The following is a 23,006-nucleotide window of genomic DNA, read 5'->3' as shown; positions in this document are numbered from 1 at the left end:
ATAGAGCTGGAGTTTCTTCAATCTGGCAGCATATGACAGATTTTGGAGTCCCTTTATCCTTTTGGTGAGGAACTTTTGGGGTCTCTCCAATTGCTGCAGATGTCGGGTGAGATACATCCCGAATGGGGCATTGTACTCGATCATTGGTCTGATAAGTGAAGAGTACAGGGGAACAATGACCTCACTAGATCTGGATGTGAATCCCTTCATGATCAGGTGGGTATTGTAGAAAGTCTTTCTAACCACTTTAGCAACGTGAGTGTCAAAAGAAAGGCCACTGTCAACCTGGGTCCCCAGGTCCCGGATAACCTCTTCTGTGCTTAGTGGATTGCCACCTATATGGTAGCTTGGGGTTACCTTGTTTTTTCCGAAGGATATGACTATACATTTTTTGGCATTTAACTTCAGGCCATGGCTCTGGCACCAGCTATCTGTTTCCGTGAGTCCCTTCTGAAGGATATCCGTGTCCGATGCACTTTCCACTATGGCGCCCAGTTTGCAGTCATCTGCAAACTTTGTCAGCCAAAGTCCTCCCATGTTGGCCTGTACTTCTGAGAAGTAGATGCTGAACAATAGGGGGCCAAGGACCGAGCCCTGTGGGACACCACTTGTGACCGGCTTGGAGTGTGACATAGCGCCAGCAACTCTAACCCTGTGGGTTCTGTCCTTAAGCCAGTTTGCAACCTTTTCCCTATATACCCAGCATCCCTCCTCAGCACATGTCCAAACCAATGCAATCTCGCCTCTCTGGCTTTGCCTCCAAATCATCCAACCTGAGCTGACTCTCTAATATACTGATTCCTAATCCTGTCCATCCTCGTCACACCCAGTTCAAATGTTAACATCTTTAACTCTGCCACGTCCAGCTCTGACTCTTGCCTTTTTGTCAATGCCACCGTCTCCAACCCATATAACATAGCTGGTCTCACTACTTATTGCTAAGTTTAAAAAGTTGCCAGTTTTAGGAGGGATTAAGAGGGACAGTTGAGAGAAATGTAAAACAACAGACTCCTAGAAATGCAGACTACTTGTTCTTTGCAGAAGTGTAACCATGAAGAGAAAACTATGTCAGCACTGCCCTTTGCAGATTCTATCGAGAAAGTATACCAAAATAGTCTTTGAGCTTAATAACTTCCTTACCTCTGCAGCAGTGTTGCTGAACTAGTTCCTGGCACAAAATAATTCAATGCACTTCACACAAGAAACCATGTCCAATTTATAATGATTAATAAAGGTATACACTGCCTTACTCTCCTTTACTAACACTATCCTTCAGCATAAAAACAATGGCTATCTCTCCTCTACTACTTTCCTAGACCTATCTAAAGCATTTGACATCATCCCACACAAACAACTTATCTCTGTCCTCAGTAACCTATCCTTCTCACAATCAGTCACCAACTGGTTTCAGAGTTACCTGTCTGACCGCCAACAATCCGTTGTATGGCAGAATGACATATCTCCCCAACTACCTGTCTCCATAGGGGTTCGCCAAGGATCCATCCTTGGACCCCTATTCTTCTCTGTTTTCACAAATAATCTAGCCTCTGCCACCACACATGGCACACTCATACAATACGCAGATGACTCGACCATCATCTGCTCAGCCCAGTCCCTACCCAAACTGCAAAAAGTCACACAGGAAGCCTTTTCCTCTGTTGAAACTTGGTTATCCGATGCCCAATTAATACTCAACCCAAACAAAACTAAACTACTCATCTTCCAACCCACCAAACATACACAAAACAACACTCACTTTAACATCATAGCAAAAGACAACACCACTATATACCCAACTGAACACACCAAATTGCTAGGAGTGGAAATAGACAATAAACAAAAATTTACATTCACATATCCATGACCATAAAAAAAGTCCACAAAAAACTACGAGCGTTATACAGAAATAAGCATCTTCTCACCAAAGCAGCAAAGATTTCAATAGCAAATTCCCACCTTATCTCCACCCTACTTTATGCCTCTCCAGTATATGCCAACCTAAGGCAATGCGATCTAAACAAGCTAGAGACCTGCTACAACAAAATTGCCAAATTCACCACAGGGGCATCCTACCGTAGTCACCACCATCTCTCACTTGCTGAACTGGGCTGGCTTGAACTCCCTCACCTCCTCCAATGGTATCAACTCTCACTCGCCCACAAACTAGTAAACCATCCACTAAATGTCCCACCCCTCCAGAATCTACTCCAACCCTATCACACCACCAGACCACTAAGATCCAGCAACAAAAATCACTTGCAGATCACTAAAGCCAATAACTCTGCTGGTGAAGCACTATTCTCTTGCACCATAGCCAAATTATGGAACTCCCTCCCACCCACAATTACCTCCGTACCATCATTCACCCACTTCAAAACTTTACTAAAAGCGCACCTAAAACATGCTGGCTATGCCCTTGCAACTCCCACTCTAATATCACCCACCCCATCCAACCACTACCTTTCTTTCCACTCCACTAACTACCTTGATTATAGCAAGCTCAGATGCTCTTAAGCCTAGTACTTATACAGCAGGAACTTCTTATTTTAACATTTGTTAATGTCTGTTATGTACTTCACAGATAAAGATTCTAGTTGTCTACTGATGTACTATGTTCTTCATTTGTAAATTTGTTGTAAGTAATTGCTATGTAAATTGTTAATCGCTATGTAATTCAATGTAACTACTGTCTGTTTATTTTAACTGTGGAGCTTTTCTCCCCGGGCCTCCACTGAAAATGGACCTACATCCAGTCAGACACTCCTGGTCAACAAATATAAAATAAATAAATAAATACTGAAGGCCAAGTAGCAGCTTCAAGGAACTGGTGTCCAACCCCTTGAAAAAAGCATCAGTAGACTTAAAAGCCCCAATGGAGTAAGCTGTAAAGGAAGTAGACAGACATCTGCCATGAAAAGAATAATAAAAGGAAATGGCCTTAGACAGCCAAGAGGAGATGGTTTGCTTGGAAACAGCCAAACCCAATGTCCTGGGATGGAAAGAAACAAAAAGCTGGTCAGACTTACGAACAGCCTTAGCTTTATCTTAATAACACCTGAGTTGTCTGTACAAATACAAGGTATGTAGAGCCTTCTCTCTAGCAGACTGAGAACAAGGGGAAAAAAAAGAAGTGAGTTGTACTGTCTGATTCAAAGATAACTCATTAACCAACACAGGCATAAAAGAAAGATTAGCATGAAGGGACACCTTGTCCCTGTGGAAAAAAAAAATAGGGATGGTCATAAGGGCCTAAAGCTCAGAAACCCTCCAAGCAGAAGTAAGAACAAGTAAATAAGACAGTCTTCCAGGTACATATTTGCAGAGAGAAGCTGAACCTGCAGGCTCAAAAGGAGCTTGGGTCATTTTTTTTCTAAAACAAAATTAAGGTCCCATGGAGGAGGAATGGGCTTTTTTGGGTGTCTAGGATGCAGGACACCTTTAAGAAACTGTTTGACCTCAAAACAAGAAGCCAAAAAAGGACTGAAGGACAGACAGACAGAAATAGCTGACAAACGGGCCTTTACAGAAGAATAGGCAAAGCCAGACGGAAGCAACTCACACAAATAGGACAGAACCAAAGGGATGCCCACTGAAAAGGGGTCCTGGTTATGAGCATGGCATCAGATAGAAAATCTTTTTCATTTGGACATATACAATTTTCTGGTTGCAAGTTTTCTTGCCTCCTGTAAAACAGTGAGCACATCCTCAGAAAAGAGGGTGCCTAAAAGGAATCAAAACCCTATCACCAACATTGTCAGTTGAAGAGCTGACAAGTGAGAATGGAAGAGTGACCCCTTGTCCTGTGTGAGGAGGCCCAACTGTTAAGGTAACTTGTGGTGATTGCCCCTGGCCAGATGAATTAAAAGGGTGAATTCAGTGCTGTCTTGGCCAAAAGGGTCACTAGCAAAATTTTTGGGGAGTTCAGCTGAATCTTCTGCAGGGCTCTTGAAGAAGGACAAGGGGAGGGAAGACAAAGAGAAGAATCCTCTTCCAAGAAAAATAAGGACACACATCTTCCATGCCAGATGGCAATGCACTCCTGAGCAGAAAAGAGGGAGATGTCTGTTCAGAGGGGAAGCAAAAAAGTCTACCTGAGGAATACCCCACCAATGGACTATGTTAAGAAAAGCATTCTGTGAAACATCCATTTGTAAGTCTGTGTTTTGGATCTGCTCAAAGTGTCTGCCACTAGATTGTGCTCCAACAGAATATACACTGCCTGAAGAGTTAACTGATAACTGAGAGCCAGATCCCAGGCCTGAACAGCCAGCCTGCAGAGAAGGTAAGACTTTGCCCCCCCCCCTGCTTGCTGACATACCACATCATTGTGGTGCTGTCAGTGTAAACCTTCAGGGGGCCTGGAGAGAACATGGGGAGAAAAGCCTGAAGGGTTACAATCAGGGCTCTCATCTCTTTGATGTTGATATTGTCTGACTTCTGGGGGGGCAAATATCTTGAACGTTCAGGTGACTACAGAAAGCCCCAACCCCATGCCTGAAGTGTTGGTGAACAGTTCTTGAAAAGGAACCAAAGGGTGAAAAGGCAGGCCTGGGTTGAGGGTAAGCTGCTGAATCCACCACTCAAATTCCCACTTCAGACAAGGAAGAAGAGGCACTTTGAAATCTAGAGGACGGCAATGCTGAAGCCAAATTGACAAAGTACCACTGAAGCTTCTGTAAGTGCAGTCTAGCAAGGAGGAGCACTGGAATAGAAGAGGCCATAAATACCTGGGTTCAAATAAACTCTCTGGCTGGAATAGCAAGCAGAAAAAGAAGAGGCACAGGCAAATGATACAAGGGGCTTGAAGCAACAGGTCATCTAGATAAGAAAAAAATCTGAATATCTTGGAGCTTGCAGAAGGCAAACACAGGAGCTAGACATTTTATGAATACCCTTGGGGCAGTAGGGATGACAAAAGGCAAACCAGAGAACTGAAAATGAGAGGAAGAAATGGAGAATCATAAAGAGTTCCTGAAAAGAGGGTGAATAGGAATATGAAGGTATTATCCCAGAAAAGCCTGGGATATTAAAAGAGGAAACAGGCTTTGAAGAGCAAGCATCCAAAAAGAAGGAACCTTGAGAAAGGTGTTGAGCAAGGAGATATCCAGAATAGGTCTCAAAATATCCTTCTTTTGAGGGGCCAGGAACATCCTGGAGTAAAATCCCGTTCCTACTTGGGAAGGAGGGACAGGTTGAATGGGAAGAAGGGACAGGTTGATTAGTTCACTGGTCCACCAGGGACCCAAGGACCTCTGAGAAATGAGGAAGTTGCCCCAGAGGAGGTAGGGGAATTCCTAAAAAAGGATGGAGAGGCTTCCACACCAAGAAGTAACTCTGATGGATGACAGATAGAACCCAAGAATCCAAGGTGATGAGATGCCAGTTTGGAGAATAGAGGGAGACCCAAAAGACAAGGGAACCTGGATGAGGGTTGGGGGGGGGAGATGTCAAAAAGTAGACTTGTCAGACAAAGGAGGCTTCTGGGCCACAGAAGCCTGATAGGACTTAGCAGAAGGAGCTTGCCTACCATTCTTCCTGCCTTTAGTGGTCTTACAAGGCTACCTGTGAAAAAAAAGCAGACATAGTATGATAATTCCTCTGGAACTTAGGAACAAGAGAGAGAAAAATATGTTTAAGGTCCTGCAAAGCCTTATCTTTTTCTTGAAGAGATTTAAACATATCAGATGCAGTAGTCCCAAAGAGATTTTTATTATCCAAAGCAGCATCCAGCAACTTGGTCTTAATACCTTCAGGTAATGACTGCAGATGAAGCTAAGAATAATGCCTCGTGACAGACTCAAAGGCAGCAGCTCTGAAAGAGGCAACAGCAGCTTCATAGCTACACCTGACAGAGTGACAAGCCGAGAGACAGAACCCAAAATAGAAAGAGCAGAAGATTTTACCACAGAATTATGGAGGCCAGAAAGAACTTGAAAAGCCTGAGAAATCAAGGCCACGGTATATCTGGTCATGTGGGTCTGGTAATTGGTGGGCTAAAAGGCCTAAGTAGAAGCAGTATAAATCTTACCAATTCTCTCCGAGGCAGAACCTTGGAAGAGGGCAGAAATGTAGAATGCTTGCCAGAGGAGACTGATACCACATCAGGGTCAGCAGAAGGAGACTTACAAAAAGACATGGGTTAAGTGTTGTACTAAAGTGCAGGTGGTCCTGGTTTCTAATCCAGGGAATGCATATTTGCAACAACATTGGGTACTCTTTTCAGTCATAGTCTAAGCACTGGCTTTGTCCCAGCTGAATGGAAAAAGGCCACTGTTATCCCCTTGCACAAAAGTGGTGCCTCCACTGACCCTGAGAACTATAGACATAGCCTGACTAGCCTTATCTGCAAGGCCATGGGGTGTATCAACAAAGATATAGGCAATCTCCAAACACTTGACCCTACTTAATTTGGATTTGTCAAAAGGAGATCATGCTTAATAAACTGGTAGATGTCTTTGAGACAGTCACCAAAGCTCTTGATAAAGGGAAATATTTGCATACAGCCTAGCTAGACTTAGTCAAGGCTTTTGACACTATCCCCCACTCTGGCATCATTGACAAACTCAACCACCTAGGTATCAATCCTTATATAATTAGATGGTTCACTAACTGGCTCACTGATGGAACCCATGTAATCAAAATAGGGGAATCCACCTCCAAAAGCAGACCTGTAATCAGTGGTATTCCACAGGGATTCAGTCCTAGGACCTCTACTGTTTGGAATCTATTTCTCCCAAGTACAAGCTAAAACTAAAGGTCTGTGGCTAACAAAGTCTGCTGATGACTGCAAATTGGGAGCGGTCACAGAATCTCCAAATGATGTCAACATCCTACAAGGGGTCTTACACATACAAACTGTTGGTGCCAAAGTCATGGCCTTAAACTCAATGCAAAAAAATATGTTATCATCCCTTTTGGTAAGAGCAATGTTCCTGCTACCTACCACATCAGTAACAACACCCTAAATACACACTCAGTGGTGACAGACCTGGGAACACTGGTTGACAGCAACCTTACCTTTGACCACCATGTCTCCACAGTGGTAACAAAGGCATTCTATAGTGCTCATCTCATAAGTAAGGGCAGTGCCTCCAGAAAAAAATAAGTTATAACCTCCCTGTACTCTTCCCTCATCAGGCTAATAACGGAGTACAATGCCCCTTTTTGTATGTACCTTTGCAAGCACCTGCAGCAACTGGAGAAACCACAACTGCTCCTCACATTCAAGGTCTTCAGCATCTATCCTATGAGGATTGTCTGAAATTACTGTCACTTTATCCTGCTTCATACAGACTGCTCAGAGGCGATCTCTGCCTTGCATATAAGGCAATCTTTGGGCTGCTTTACTGGAAATGTTGTATATCCGTTAAGTCAAATGGTACACAAGCATTAACCTGGTATGTGACATTAATAGAACCAGCTTGAGGGACAGATTTGTCTGCAAGAGGTTACCACACCTTTGGTACAGACTCTAGCTTCATGTCAAGCACAGCACCTCATTGGCCCTCTTCAAAGACAATCTGGACGATTGGATGGGTAACTGTAAATTCACCCCGGGAGTTCTACCTGTGTCTCTCTTGGACAAGGGTGACAGGTGTTGATCATGGAAATAAGGGTAAAACATGGCTAGGCTTGAAAGGGCCCTAGGGTCATTAGCCTAGTAACTTTCTATGATCCTATGATAAGAACTGACAGTCCTCAGGAACCTTATAGAATCTGTCAGGTTTCTTTAGAGCAGGAGGCTGAAAATCAGGAGACTTTGAAGCAGATATGGAGGTGTTTAACAAAGCAGCCAAACACAGGAGGTACTGTAGAAGGTTATGTGCAGTAGGTCATAATACCTTTTCTGGACATCAGACACCTGAGAAGGATCCCACTTAAAGTATTCCATTATTCTAGCTATAGTGTCTCCAAAAGACATGTCCACAAAAGGAGACTCAGGATGAACAGACTTTTCTTCATCGGAACCATAAACCAAAAGTAAAAGCATTTAGGAAGACTAAGACAAGGGCCCACTGTACGACCATGAATCCTCATCTGAGTCCATTTAAAAGGAGTAGAAGTCCAAGGGGAAGTAGGCATAGAAACCTCTTGGGGAGGCTTCAGGGCCATTAAGGCATTAAACAGGCCCCGAGTAAACTCCTCATATTCCATTTGAGGATTATTAGGGTATACAGAAGTATACTTAGTGTTCTGCCTTTTCTTGGTGGTAACATCAGCCCTAACAAATAGTGAGCATTCCGACCCTTGGTGAGATTCAAAAATATTACCTGTAACTTCTTCCCTGACCAAAATCTGCAGAATCCCTCTAGGGCCTTCCAAGATGATCTACTGTGGTTTCACCTCAAAGTACAGTTGTGTACACTTACCATAAATGTAGATTTTCGAGTGTCTTCACTGTTGCAGTCATGACTGTAGGGTTCTCCCCTGCTGGCAGGCAGTCCTTGGTCGGCCAGAATCCCAAAGTCTGGGTCCGGCGTTGGCTGTTCAGCCATGCTCCCTGATGTCAGAGCGCCAGGAGTACAAAGCTGACAGCTGAAGCCATGTTCTCCAGTTTTTCTTGCCCCAGATGTCAGTAGTTCCAAAATGAGAAAGGTCCCATACCCTTTGCAAATACACCTCAGAAGAAGGGTGAAAAAGGGAACCACACAAAAGAAAAGAGGGGACAGGAGAGAGGGAAACCCAGACTGCAACAGTAAAGACACTCAAACATCTACATTTATGGTAAGTGTATACAACTGTACTATGTACATCATGTTTCACTGTTGCAGTCATGACTGTAGGGTAGAATCCCAAAGCAGAAAGAAAGGGAGGTGGTCATAAAATAGAGGGGGTGGCTATAAGACCCTGCAAGACTGCGGAAGCAAAGCCAGCCCTAGACTTAGAGTAGAGAGGTAGATTGTAGTGCTTGGAAAAAGTATGCACTGAACTCCAAGTTGCAGCTTCCAAAATGTCTTTGGTAGGAACGCCCCTGAGGAAGGCAGCTGAAGTGGCAGCAGCTCTGGTAGAGTGAGTCCTTATACTCCCTGGGATTTGCTTTCCATGGTGTGAATAGCAAAATCTCATTCTATGAGCAATCCATTTAGAAATGGTCTGTTTTGAAATGGCTTTACCTTGGGAACTTGAAGCATAAGAAACAAACAATTGCTCTGATTTCCTGATGTCCTTGGTTCTGTCCAGGTAAAAATGTAGTTGTCTGTGTACGTCCAAGGAATGTAAGATCCTTTCCCCTTTATTTTGAGGAGTGGGGAAAAAAGTAGGCAAGTGAATAGTTTGATTTAAAGCCACTTTGGAAACCACCTTAGGCATGAAAGTAGGATTAGTCCTTAAAGACACCCTGTCTTGATGAAAAATAATATAAGGTTCTACAGCCATAAGAGCTTGCAACTCTGAAACTCTCCTGGCAGAGGTCAGGGCTAACAGGATGGCTGTCTTCCAAGATAAAAACTTGATGTCAGATGTGGCAGCAGGCTCAAAAGGAGGTAAGGTGAGCTTTTCCAAAACATAGTTGAGATCCCAAGCAGGAATGGGAGGAGATCTAGGTTAAGTTCTTAGCTCCTCTGAGAAACTGTCTCATGAGCTGGTGGGAAAAGATTGGAGGGTCTGTATTATAATGAGCAGAAATAGCAGAGGCATGAATCTTTATGGAAGAGAAAGAGAGACCCTTATGTAAGAGGTCTGTCAGGTAAAGTAAAATCTGAGGAATGTTAGGAATAAGAGGATCAGAATCCTGAGCCTGCATCCAGGAACAAAATCTTTTCCATTGTCCTGCATAAGATTTTCTAGTGCTAGGACGTCTGGCTTCTAAAATGACATACATAACCTGCTTGGGTAGGAGAGAATGAATCAAAGACCCTGGATTAACCAGGCCGACAGGCTGAGAGTTTTGACATGGGAGTGTAGAACCTGACCCTGGTGTTGGGACAGAAGGTTCGGAGTCTGTGGTAAAACCCAAGGGAGCTCCAGACAAAGGTTTTTCAGTGTTGGGTACCAAAACTGTCGAGGCCAATTTGGGGCCAGCAAGATTATCATCTTGGGCTTGTCCTGTTTGATCTTTAATAATACTCGAGGAAGAAGAGGAAGAGGCGGAAAGGCATATCCTGAGAGGTTTCTCCAAATGAATGATAGTGCATCCACTTTCCAAGCTTTTTCGTGGAAAGTCCTGGTGCAAAAAATCTGTAGTTGATGATTGAGGTGGGATGCAAAGAGGTCTATGTGAGGACATCCCCAGACTGCAGTAATCATCTTGAATATTTCGGTGTCCAGCATCCATTCGTGTGGGTCCGAAAGATTTCTGCTTAGACTGTCTGCCAGGAAGTGTTGCTTCCCTGGTAGAAAGTGTGCTTGAAGGTCCAGATTGCAAGTTAGAGCTATGTTCCAAAGATCCATGGCTAGTCTGCAAAGGGGATAGGAATGAGATCCCCCTTGCTTATGTACCACATAACTGTGGTGTTGTCTGTCCGTATCAGTAGTTGTCCTGGTTGTAGCAGATTTCTGAAGGCCAATAGAGCTTTCTGTATGGCTAACATTTCCTTTAAATTGATATGCAGGTGCTTCTGATCCTTTGTCCAAAGACCCTGCAGACAGTTGCCCTGAGCTCCCCATGCATAAACTGAGGCGTCCGTGGTCAGTATCTGAGTGGCCGGCGGCAGACAGAAGGGTTTTCCTTTGTTCAGAGTACATGCCTTGGACCACCAAAGGAATTCCTTTTGGAGACAAGGTAGGACGGAGATCAGTATGTCTAAACTGTGGCAATGCTGAAACCATACACTTTTTAGGTACCACTGTATTTTCCTCATATGTAGTCTGGCATATGGTACGAGAAGGATGCAGGAGGCCATGTAACCCAAAGCCTGCAGGAATCTTCTTGCAGATAGCTGAGTTAACGTTGCCAAGGTTTTGAAAGTTGAGGCCAGCTGTAATTGTTTTTCGTATGTCAGAAATGCCATCTGGGTTGTTGTGTTTAGAGAAGCGCCCAGAAAAATTATCTGTTGTGAGGGTGTCAAATTTGACTTTGTTATGTTTACAGTGAACCCAGGGAACTTGAGAAGATTCTGAACAAACTCTAGATGCTGAAGTAAGACATCCTTGCTGTCTGCCTGAATAAGACAGTCATCCAGATAAGGGTAAATGTGAATTCCCTTGAGTCTGCAATAAGCTACTACTGGAGCCAGGCATTTGGTAAAGACCCTGGGCGCAGTAGATAATCCAAAGGGCAGTGCAGAGAATTGATAGTGCCTCGATCTGGCCTTGAACCTGAGGTATTTTCTGCGTTCCTGCCTGATGGGAATGTGTAAATATTCCTTCTTTAAATCCAAAGTCACCATCCATGCATTTTTGGTCAGCATTGGTAGTTGCTGCTGTAGAGTAAGCATCTTGAATTTTGGTATCTCTAGAAAAGTGTTCAAGACTGACAGATCCAGAATGGGTCTCCATGAATTTTGCTTCCTGGGGACTAGAAAGAGCCTTGAGTAAAAACCTTGTCCCATTTCTGAAAGTGGAACTAGTTCTATGGCTTTCATAGCCAAGAGAGCTTCCACATGGTTTAAGGCCTCTGACCATTGATGTTTTGGAAGATCTGGCCATCCGCTTGGCCTTGGTAGGGTATGAAAATGGAATTTGTAACCTCTTGAAACTACATCCAGAACCCACTTGTCTTGGGTTATATGAGTCCAATTTAGATGAAAAAGAGAAAGTTTTCCTCCGAGAGGGGCTTCCAGGCAAGAAGTTCCTGCAGCCCAACAGAGGGAGTCATTGAGTCTGTTTCCTATGAGTTTGCGACCTGTCCTGTCCTCCCCTAGGGGTGGAAGCAGTCCACTGTCTTGGTCTATAAGAGGCTTGCGTTTGAGGCCTTCCTCTGGAGCATCTGTATCTACCCCTCTGAGGCCTGTCTGAATTGGGAAAGGACCAATTTTTTGTAGGCCAGTTCCTACTAAATCTGGGTGGCTGTACTTGTAAGAAATCTTTAACTGTTTGCATGGATTTTGCCTTGTCCTCCATCTTTTCAATCACCTCTTCAGCCTTAGATCCAAACAAAACATTATGCTGAACAGGAGCATCCAATAATTTAGCCTTTACTTGATCTGGCAAATTTTGTTCCTTTAACCAAGCATGCCTTCCAATTACTGTGCCAGAGGCAGCAGCCCTACAAGAAGCCTCTAAGGCATCAAATCCACAGTGTAAACCATGCTTCCCAACTTGTTCAGTGGCATGCATTAAGTCATGTTACTCCTTATCATCTGCACAGGCGGAAATGGAAGTTAGCTTCTGTTTTAGAACAGACAGGAGAAATTGCTGGTATTTCAGCATATGAAACTGACAGTTTAAAGCCCTGATAGATAAAGTAGCAGAAGTGTACACTTTTTTGCTCCATCTTTCTAAAGATCTGGAATCCTTCTCAGTGGGAATGGGGTTTTTAGCAGAAGCGGCCTTTACGCCCTTAGGACCCTGAGAAATGGTTTCAGGGTCAGCAGTAGGGCTCTTGTATAAAAACTGGTGTGAATCAGGAACCCTATAGTGTCTGTCTGGCTTAACAGGAGCTGGAGGAAAAGAATCAGGAGTTAAGTTAGCCTCCGAAAAAGCATCATCCACAATATCTAAAATAGGAGGAATAGCCAGGGGTCTATGCTGGGGAAGAAGAAGAAAATCCCTTAGTCTCTTCTTAGATTCTGAATACTCCTGTCCTTCCCAGTGGAAATGTTCCCTCATTTCATGCAAAGTTTCCCCAAAAGAGAAATCCTCAGGGGGAGAAGCTGACGGAATGGATTCCTCAGCATCAGAATCCTCATAAGGAGGGAAAGAATATTCCTGGTCAGAAGAAGAAACTGAAGAAACAGAATCCTGATCAGAGGAGTCATAATAAACTTCCTGCCTTGGCCTTTTATCTGGAGGGGGATGTGAACCCCTACTCATAGTAAGTAAGTCCTCCACCATCTTAAGTAATTGTTTCTGAGACTTGGGAGCCGGATCAGAAGAGGCCTGGGCAGCAGTCTTTGATTTGGAAGGAGTCTTTGCCTTTGTCTTTGGCTTTGCCTTTATTAGAAGCTGAGTAGGCCTGAACACCCCTTTGGAAGCCGGTACCTGCACAGCGGCTCCAGACCCATCCAAAGGAGCATTGTCCGAAGGTCCTGCAACAGAAATATTCAAAGGCCTAGTTGGCTCCTCGTGGGAGTCCGTTTCGGCTATCAGTTCCGAAATGGCCGATGACAGGGGCTGCAAAAGCACCTCACTGACGACGGCTGAACCCGAAGCTGGCTCTGCTTGTGCGATATCGTCTGATTTGGACCTCGGAGGCCTGTCTTTGTCCTTGCGTCGTTTGTGAACTCCGGTAGCCGGAACCGTATCCGACGACATTTTGTAATTAAAACGCCTACCGAAGTAATGAAATGCAAAATCGTAACTTTGTTTAATAGTAAGTTGATTGAATCTAGCACAAAACCGACAACTAGCTACGTCGTGGTCAGGGCCTAAGCACGGAATACAGTAAGAATGAAAATCCTTATGAGGTATTTGCTTCCCACATGAAATACAATTATTAACTTTTTCTGACATTGGACTGGAGCAAGAAAAAAGTTTCCCCAACTGGGTACTTAGCTTTGAGTAGGAGAAGAAAGTCTTCGGACTGAAGTTTGTTTAGAAAAGGAGTCAGCCAACCGGCACTTGCGAACTGCTATCACTGCACGGCAAGAAAGACTGGAGAACATAGCGTCGGCTGTCAGCTTTGTACTCCTGGCACTCTGACGTCAGGGAACATGGCTGAACAGCCGACGCCGGACCCAGACTTTGGGATTCTGGCCGACCGAGGACTGCCTGCCAGCAGGGGAGAACCCTACAGTCATGACTGCAACAGTGAAACACGATGAACATCGTCCACAGCAGATGCCTCCAAAGCCTCAGAGGAAGTGTGAAAGAAAGGATCCATGCCAGCCTCTGATGGGGTTGCAGCAGAGGAATCTGAAGTAGACACTGGAAGGTCTACAGAGCTATCACTACCTTCTACAGAAACATCTGGAGAAGGCTGGACAATCAAAGAATCTAGCTGAGATATCTTGACTTTCTTCTTACTTAACAGTACCTCAGGGTTAGATGATTCCACAATGCTACCCTGGGCTAATAGTTTAAGCTTCTGGTTCAAGAGATAGATGGCCAGGGAAGACAATTGGCTTCTAACAGTCTCAGGCACAAACACTGTACAAATGCTACAGGATGTATGGTCGTGGGAAGCGCCCAAATAAAAAAAAAAAAAAAAATGTTCGTGATAATCCTTATGGGGAATCTGCCTCCCACACTGACATTTTCTCTTCTTGGATTACATGAACTCTAGGTAACCAAAAGAGAACAAGACCAAAAGAAAAATGAAAAAGACACCCAACAGGGCACTTATCTGATGGCTAGATATTCAGCATAGCAAAAGGTCGTTCAAATCAGTGAGCAATGATGGCATTCAGACTGTAGGCAAAAAAGTTCTGGATAACTGCACCTGTACATCATCTTTATGCCTTATGTCCTGAACAGGAAGCATATGTTGTGGTACGGCACATACAAGTTCTAAAGGCTTTGGTATACTGGACAGACATTGGACTATCTTTGGTAGTAGATTCCTACTATGTGGAATACTGCAACAGTAATATAGATGGACATTCTATATTATGTGAATCATATCTGATTGACCCAAACCTTACCCTGGGATTTAGAAAGGATTACTGTGAGTGGTAAGCCCTATGACAAGCATCCACAGCCCTGCAGTAAACCTTTCTGATTCAAAGATAGGCCCACCACAGTGATTTTACAGGGTCAGAAGAATCACCATGGTGGGACGTCCTGACAGTTTCATTATATTGCAATTAGGCATTCTAAGGAGTGTCTAATGTAAATTATCCATGTGCTCCCTCTCCAAAAATGTCAGTGGAAAGAGATTTACATTGCTGAGCCATTCAGAGAATCACTTGGCTGCATAAATTAGCATAGCCAGCCGAGATAATTAATACTGTCAAAATACTGTATTCCCTCATTCCTGCCAATAGAAGAGAAAGTGTTGCAGGTAAGTTTAGGGACGGTCAAAGGAGAAGTAGTGGTGGGGGCATTGTGAGTGTGTGTATGTTAGTGTGTGGGTGCATGTTTGCAGGGGTATGAATGGTGTTGGGTGACTCTGTGGGTGAGTCCTGGAGTGAATGAGTGTGTGTGTGTGTGTGTGTGTGTGTGTGTGTGTGTGTGTGTGTGTGTGTGTGTGTATGTGTCAGCAAGTGTCTGTGCGTCTCCACCAAAGTGGTTGCATTTAGGAAGGTTAGGTAGGGGATGAAGAATGTAGGAGTGTGCGTGTGTGCACAGGAGAATGGGTGAGTGCATCTATGTGTGCAATTGTTTTAGGTGGGATGTCATCTTGAATGAACGAGTGTGTATATGGAAGAGTGACTGAAGGTGGTACCTCTGTCAATGTGAAGCATAGGCCACCAGTGGTAATAACTACTGAAAGTGCTGTTTAGCACTGGTGGAAATTATAGACAATTCAGCGACATACAAATTAGCTGATAAAGAAAATTTCCTCAGTGTGGCCAAACATTTCTCTGAATCATATTTTACATGAAAACATAAAGTGGACCTACCTGGGCTAGACAGTTTACATGGCTGCAGACCTTGCCTCAGAACCCCATGATTTCTTTATCCTCAAGCATGCTCTTTTTAATCTTTTTTTCAGTTTTTCCCTCACTGGCTTAGATGAATAAGTGCAACTTAATTGTTAATGATGTGTCTGCTTCAACACATAATCTACTTAAAAATGACAATTTCCTAATAATCAAAGGGTTGGCAATGAATCTGCAAAAGATATTTACCCATGTCTTAGTACAACAATATAAATTTGCTGAATGCCACTTAAATGAGAATCTGAATGAAAGACCTACCAAGCTTTGCAGGACTGCACCTGCCAGAATGTCACCCTTTGTAGCTTACAGGCATGTCAGGTTCACTTTCATCTTCTTGTATGTATTCAGGTTAGGCAAACATACTGTTTTACTACTTTCAATCAAATCTTAAATTATATCATCAGGTTGGTCTTCCACATGTCAAGATACTTACATGAACTTCTTGCTGAAGACAATGAGCTCTATTATTAGGTCCATATATGACAGTTATGTGTACAAGTATTAATCTTTTGTCAAATTTATATACAACTCATATTAAAGCCTAATAACTGAAAGACACCAACAAATGGGGTGCCTATAGTTTACTCATATCACCTAAGTGCACCACATGTAAACAGGACCAAGCAAACATCAATCACGTATTTTGTGACTATAGCGCCATCTAGGGGATATGGAATAAAATTTACAAACATTTAAAATAATCACAACCTCAGTACTGATCCTGTGGTTTAGAGGAATGAAGCACTGAGTTTGACCCGGATGAAGTGGATATAACTACTGGCTTGGGTGCCAGAGAAACTGGGGAAGGAAAGGAATTAAGAGGCTGATGCTAGTTCTCCCATTCTTAAGGTAGGAAAATGGTATGACCTAACTCACCAATGATCCCAACAGAAGTGCTGAGGAATCGCTGGTAACAGCCATGCTAGTTGATATTTTAGGTATGTGCTGAGGAAACCAAAAAAAACCCAGCAAAGCTGTAGAACTAAGAACAGAACTAAAAATAGATGGCAGGAAGTAGGAAGCAAGCAACCAGTAGCCAGTAAACAGTGGATGGTGCAAAAGATTATTAAATCCAAAAACGGATACCTCACTTAAAATACAAAGATACTCTGAAAATAAGCGCTTTCATCCTAGTTATCCCCAGGGCTTCATCCTTGGGGGTAACCAGGATGAAAGGATTTATTTTCACAGTATCTTTGTATTCTAATTGAGGTTTCCATTCTTGGATTTAATAAACTTTTGCACCATCCACTGGCTACTGGTTACTGGCTCTTTGGCTCCTGCCTTCCGTTTTTAGTTCTGTTCTATGTCCTGAGGCACAAGAGGGGCATCTTAAGCAGAAACATAGCACTAGCCATCAGCTGTTGGGGAGAGGATGGAACTACAGGAAAATGAAGGCCTGCCAGTTCCTGACTCCTTCTCTGGAAGGGGAAATGTATGAGCTAATGAGATAATTAGTTCTTATCCTAGCCAATGAATGAATGTGCCACAATAGTCTTGTTTTGTACAGGGACCGAATAAGCTAATAAAATCTTGAAATGCTCAAGGAGATGCAGGAAAAAACAGACTTTAATTGCTCTATAAAAGGTTTAGTGCTTTTGTCCCCAAACATGACGACTTCTTCAGAACTACTCTAAAAATACAAAGCCAGTTTAAATAAACTTTAACACAGAAGTCAATTAAATGTCACATATAACATCACTTCCTGTCATTCTTTAAAATAACAATGTACCTTATCACTACAAAACTCTACAAAATAATCTTAAAAATGCAAAAATGTACCAAAATGCTAATTAATAATAATAAATATCCATCCACCCACAACCACTTTTTCCCATTTTTGCACATTGGGTTGGGGTGTCACTTCAACAGTGACAATCATCTAGAGCCAAGGTGCAAGTCCTCAACTTTAAAATACTGTTAATGGATATTATATTGTTCACACCAGGAAAAATTAAAAGCATTTAAAAATGATTGTCACCAAAGTTCTCATTTCTCAATAATCTCAGATCACTGACCATCCCTTACATCTTCAGCACCCGTTCAAGGGCAAAAAACAAAAAATCATGGGAATTATTAATAGAAATATGTTTGTATAAGGCATTATTAATATTACCCTTCTCGATGTCATGCATATGCTCATATATTCTATCTTTAAACCTCTACTGAGTCTTCTCAGTATACAATGCTGTACAATGCTGACAGAGGGCAACATAAATGACACTCCTGGATAAACAATTAATATGGCCTTTGGGTTGTATCACTTTATTTCCAACCAGAATGCACTAAATAACATAAGGACATTGTTTTCAAAAGCCATGTTTAAAAGTACCTAATATTTTTAATTTGTCAAGTCATTTTTACCCCACTTCATCACTTTATTAATATTATCAAAATAGTTTTTAAAACATTTACCTCATTTTTACCCCACTTCATCACTTTATTAATATTATCAAAATTGTTTTTAAAACATTTACCTCTTTAAAAATAATCCTGGGGAGGAACCCAAAAGAGTCCTCATTTTTGGTTGGCTAATAAAAACTCGCAGTTTTTGCATAATATTTCTCTAATAACCCATCAATCCAAGCTATAAAGTGTAACAAACAACTTGTTGAAATAAATATTCATATTGTTCTCCTCTTTACTAAGATTAGTTGATATTCCTTTTATCATAAGCGGGCCATATATCCCACCTTATCTTTTATACACAACTTCATTTCTTATTGGGTCCAAAAAAACTGTGAGGATACCCTCTCCTTACAAACATCTCAATTAAGGTATGACATTCTCCCAAAAATGTGTTCAGATCTGTGACCATTCTTGCTAGTCTAACTAACTGGCCCTTAAAAGTAGCCTTTATCTGATATATCGGGTGGCAACTCAAAAAATACAACAAAGAGTCTGAATAGGTGGGGTTTCTATATACATATTAGTTATAAATCTACTATTCACAACATTTTTACTACTCTCCAAATCCAAATAATTAATACACTGTAAAAATTAGCAGAGTATGCAAGTTTCAAAAATGTAGTAGCTGAATTACTATATTCCACAAATTTTTTTATCTTGGAGATTTTATCTATCCACAAAAAATATATCATCGAGAAACTAAATATAAAAAAAAACAGATTTATTAAAAGAATTATCTAAAAGATATTGCTTCTTCGATTGGGTCATGACTAAGTTAGCAAACAAAGGAACGCAAGTAGCACCATTGCCACCTCGCTTCTTTGCCAATAATACAAACCTTCAAAAATAAAAATTATTACTTAATACAATATCCATAAGGTCTACAAAAGTATTCATCTCACCTGGACTAATATTACCAATATTAATCAAATAATAAAAAAAAATTCAAATTATAATGCATGTGGTATCACAATGAAAAACTGAGTCTGGGTAAAAATCAGTGGAGTCAAGTTTTACTAGAAAATGCCAGGAATCCTACAATTAAAATGTATTTCCTTACTAAGATGTTTAAGTCTAAGCTCTAAATGATATTGAATGTGTTTTTGATCTACTGTCGGTCACATAGGGGGATTAGTTAAATATTTATGAAACTTAGGTATTCCAAAGATAGCCCATATAAAAGGCTTATCAATAATCATTTATATACTTCATCATTAGTCTGCCCCGAGTAAAAAGAATGAATAATTGAACATAATGTTTTTTTGTAAGTGATGTTAATTTTATTTCTAGAAACTTCCTCATATGTTACATCCAAACGTAAACAGCACATCCTGTTACTATAATCACTCCAGTTCCAAAGAAAGACCCCTCCTTTACCCAGTTTCATAACCCTTAACTGAAGGTTCTACATAGTTCATAGGTTAGTACTAGGCTAACTGCCATCATGGGCCATTTTAAGCCTAGCCAATTATCCCATGTGAGAATCAAACCCTGCACCTTGTGTTTCTAAGGTTCATAGGTAGGTACTAGGCTATCTGCCCAAGGGCATTTATAAGCCTAGCCAGAATGTGTTGGCTTTCGCCTCCCTTTTAGATTAGTTTCCTAAGCCTCTGTCCAGCAGAGCCCCTGAAGTGATCCCAGGGGTAAATTTATGATTTACCATCCACTCATCAAGATTTCTCTTGAAGAGAGTCAGTGAGGGGCTTTGCCTAACATAGATTGGGATTCTATTCCAGAGCGAGGGAAGTCTCTGGGACAGGAATCTATCCCTCCAGCATGTCCTATTTATTGTTGTGCTGAGGTTTAAATCCCTAGAGCATGTGGCTCTAAGAGATTTGGTTTTCTTGAGGTGGAGCATGTCCATTAATTTCGGGTTAGAGATGGCCTTGTACGTCAGGCAGAGATCACCTCTGAGTAGGCAGTAGGCAACCGAGTAGAGCTGGAGTTTCTTTAGTCGTGCTGCATAAGGCATCTGTTTCAGGCCCATGATCCTCTTGGTGAGGTACTCCTGTGGTCTTTCCAGCTGTTGCAGGCGTCGTGTAAGGTACATTCCAAATGGGGCATTGTACTCTATTATGGGCCTGATGAGTGATGAGTATAGGGGCATAATATCCTCTCTTGATCTAGATGTGAACCCTTTTGTGATTAGGTGGACTACATAGAAGGATTTTCTAACCACTTTGGCAATGTGATGATCAAAGGAGAGGTTGCTATCTACTTGGGTCCCCATATCCCTAATTACATCTTTTGTACTTAGTGGATTACCACCTATGTGGTAGTTCGTGGGCATGTTTTTCCCAAAAGGGATGACTATGCACTTTTTGGCATTTAGCTTGAGGCCATGATTGTGACACCAGGTATTTGTCTCCGTGAGACCCTTCTGAAGGATGTCTGGGACAGCTGGAGAGTCGATTATGGCCCCCAGTTTGCAATCATCTGCGAACATGGTTAGCCATAGTCCTCCCATGCTTGCCTGTACCTCAGAAAAGTATATACTGAACAGGAGGGGTCCCAGGACTGAGCCCTGTGGGATGCCACTTGTAACCGGTTTAGAGTCGGACATGGCACCCACAACTCTGACCATGTGAGTTCGATCCATGAGCCAGTTGGCAACTCATCTCATGACATAGGAGTTAATGTTCAAGCTGGTAAGGTTATCTATAATGCCAGAGTGGGGAATGGTGTTGAAGGCCTTTGCGAGGTCCAGGTAGCCTGTGTGGACTACCTTTCCCTCATCTATGGCCTTGGTAATGGTTTCAAAGACGTCAACTAGGTTTAGGAGGCAGGATCTGTCTTTAACAAAGCCGAATTGGGTAGGGTCCAGTGTCTGGAGGTTCCCAATGTCTCTGTTAATGAGTTCCATGATGATGTGCTCCATAGCTTTGCAGACCAAGCTAGTAAGGCTTATAGGGCGATAGTTCCCAGGATCCGTTGTGGCACCACCTTTGTGGAGTGGGATAATTGTTGCAGTACGCCATTCTTTGGGTACACAGCCTGTGGTAAGACTGAGTTTGAACAGTGAATTTAGGTGAGGGGTTAATTCATTTTGGAGCTCGTGTAAGACGCAGCCTGGGATACCGTCCGGTCCCAATGATGCTGTGTTTTTGGCTTTGGAAAGGGCTGTTTTCACCTGTGTGTCTGTGATATCTGGGGCTCTACATTCTTCTGGGATGGACACGGGCCCTTTTGGGGGTGTGGGAGGTAAAGTTTGCACTGAACCTGTCAGCCAGGATGTTGGCAATGTCAGTTGGTTCAGTGTATTTTTTGCCATTTTGCACTAGCTCAGAGCAGATCTGAGAGTTGCCACCTAGATTCTTAACATAGCTAAATAAGGCTTTGTGATTATCTTTAGAGTCGTTGGCAATTTTTCTTAAGAAGCTGGCCTTGGATGATTTTATGAAGGATCGTAGTTTCTTGCTGATACTCATCAGTGATGCCTTCCCTTTATGGGAATTTGCTCCATCATGGAATAGTTTCCTCCTGTTGTATAGCTTATTTATGGCCGGGGTCCACCAGCCTGGTTTCCTCTTTTTGGAGGAGTGAGTCTTGGTTTTACTTGGGATGGTTTGATCCACGCATTCCTGTAGGTGCTCATAGAGTGCATTTGTAAAGGATTTTGTACCTTTAAATGGGCTATTGTAAACAATGTACTTATGTTATAAATAAAGAGGGCATTCTGGTTCAAAAACAAGTGAACCCAAAGAGCATATTAACTGTTTATCCAGGGGTGTCATTTATGTTGTCCTCTGTCAACACTGTCCAGCATTTTATACTGGGAAGACCCACTGGAGGTTTAAAGATAACATATATAAGCATTTGCATGATATTGAGAAAGCTAACATTAAAAATGCATTAAACAGATATATTTCTGTTAATTCCCATGAATTTCTGTTTTTTTACCTTGAACAGGTGTCCAGAGATATAAGGGGTGGTCTATGGTCCCATATTATTAAGAAAAGATAACTCTGATGGCAATTATTTTTAAATGCTTCTAACTTTCCTTGTTTAAACAATATAATATCCATTATATCTGAAATAAAAGCTAATACCAAAGGGCTCTAGCTGACTAAGTTGCAGATATCTGCAAGATAGGAGCAGTCATTTAATCTCCAAATGGCTTAGCCATCCCACAAGAAGGTTTGTCCCAAATAAATAACTATTGCCAAAATCATTGTCTGAAACGAAATGCCAAAAAAAAATGCATTATTGTATCCTTTAGAAAGTCATCTACCTCGGAGAACTACAACACTGACATTTGGAAACTTATCTGGACAATGACCTAACTTTTGAACAACATGTGTCAATTGTTGCAAAAAGTCTCTCTATATTGCATATCTTATGAACAAAGGGATTGTGTCTAGATCTATGGATGTCATTTTCCCCTTTTACTCAGCCCTCATTAGGTCAGTCACTGAATATAATGTTCCCTTTGACATGCATCTGTCCAGACACATGAAACAATTGCAATGCCCACAGAGATAACTTACTAAAAGGATACAAAGTCTAAACTGACTCAAAGCCTTGTCACTATACCCAGTATCCTACAGACTGCTAAGGGGTGACCTGTGTCTGGCATACAATAATATTCGACCTCTGTCTATTGCAGATGAAGAGATATTAACTATTGTTTTTATGATATTAAGTTATATAGATATAATTTTCACCTTTTTTCTAAATGTCTGAACAACCAAGTAACAGACAGAACTCCTTAGTCTCATGTGAAAGCTCTCAGCTAGATTAATAAAATGCTGCTGACAGTATGTGTGTAACTTGAGTGGTTGCTGAGATGTTAAGTTGTTTACAAAATATTACAAACATAATAGTTACTGTGTTTACTGTGACTTATAAAATTGGTTTAAGACAAAGAACCCAAAGAATACTACCACTATAAAAAATAGTTTGTGTTGAACAGTTTGCCATTCATTTACACTTCTTTCATAACCCCTATGTTTCCAG

General features: G+C 42.0%; 1 protein-coding gene across 1 annotated transcript in view; it reads right to left on the bottom strand.

Annotated features, from left to right (window-relative positions):
• LOC122812165 (guanylate-binding protein 1-like) overlaps positions 1-23,006 on the bottom strand; it is a 789,313-nt gene that overhangs the window by 105,423 nt on the left and 660,884 nt on the right. The gene's annotated exons all lie outside the window — the stretch shown is intronic.

This window comes from Protopterus annectens, chromosome 9.part0 (assembly GCF_019279795.1).
Source record: "Protopterus annectens isolate FY-2018-M chromosome 9.part0, PAN1.0, whole genome shotgun sequence".
Lineage (NCBI taxonomy): Eukaryota > Metazoa > Chordata > Ceratodontiformes > Protopteridae > Protopterus > Protopterus annectens.
This window is presented reverse-complemented; position numbering and strand designations above follow the sequence as displayed.